We start from the raw sequence: 965 nt of genomic DNA on the forward strand, positions 1-965 counted from the left end.
TGTAGTTGTTCCGTGGTTGGTAGGATTCTTGATGTGGGGGTTGGTATGGCTGTTGTGGTGGATGTTGAACTTGGTGAGGGTTCTGGATATTGTTGCTCCTGTAGGATAGCAGAGGGTTGTTTTTGTAGCCCTCGTTGTAAGAGTTGGAGAATGGGTTATTTTGTTTGTAGGATTGAAATGCGTTACACTGTTCAACAGAGCTCCCACATTCCGGTGCATAATGACCAGACATTCCACAACTTTCACAAACAGTAGCAGGTTGGGCACTCATAGCAGCTACACTAGCAGGTTAGGCAGATTGAGTATTGGCTGCTTGCATTTTATCAAACTTATAGTGTAAAGCAGTCAATTGGGCAGTTAATTGTTCAATGGAATTTAAATCATGCTTACCACCCCTATTAGATAGACCTCTAGGATTTCCATACTGGGCATTGTGAATGGCTATCTCCTCAATCACCTCCATTGCTCTGGGCACCTCAAGTTGCATGAACCTCCCACTGGCAGCCGAATCTAACAAACATCTAGACTCATTGCCCAGACCATTATAAAACTACTGAATCAAGAACCAATCTTCCAAACCATGGTGCGGGCATTCTCTTTGCAAATCCTTGAATCTCTCCCAGACCTCGAACAAACTCTCACCCGCTTGTTACGAGATACCTAATATCTGACCCCTCAGAAGAGCCAAATTTTTTGACAGGCTAAAGTCGTATCACCTAATCAAAAATAACCTAAGGTCCACTAGCTAGGTAGCAAGGGAAGTCAGGATCGAATCCACAGGGAAACAGGCGTTCTTTCTACTATCAATTAATTAATTTAGACTATTGTGAACAAGAGTTGGTTGGTGGTTTGTATGCTAAGACTACGAACGATAATTAAACAAGAATGAATCAATATATTAAGGAATCTAGGGCATAGGTTCGCCAACAAATAATAATCCAGGACAATGAACAATGACGATAATC

General features: G+C 42.0%; 1 pseudogene; it reads left to right on the forward strand.

Annotated features, from left to right (window-relative positions):
- Positions 1–575: 575 nt before the first annotated feature.
- On the forward strand, positions 576–675 carry LOC130466503 (uncharacterized; annotated as a pseudogene).
- The last annotated feature ends 290 nt before the right edge of the window (positions 676–965 follow it).

The sequence above is a fragment of the Spinacia oleracea genome, chromosome 1, assembly GCF_020520425.1.
Source record: "Spinacia oleracea cultivar Varoflay chromosome 1, BTI_SOV_V1, whole genome shotgun sequence".
Lineage (NCBI taxonomy): Eukaryota > Viridiplantae > Streptophyta > Magnoliopsida > Caryophyllales > Amaranthaceae > Spinacia > Spinacia oleracea.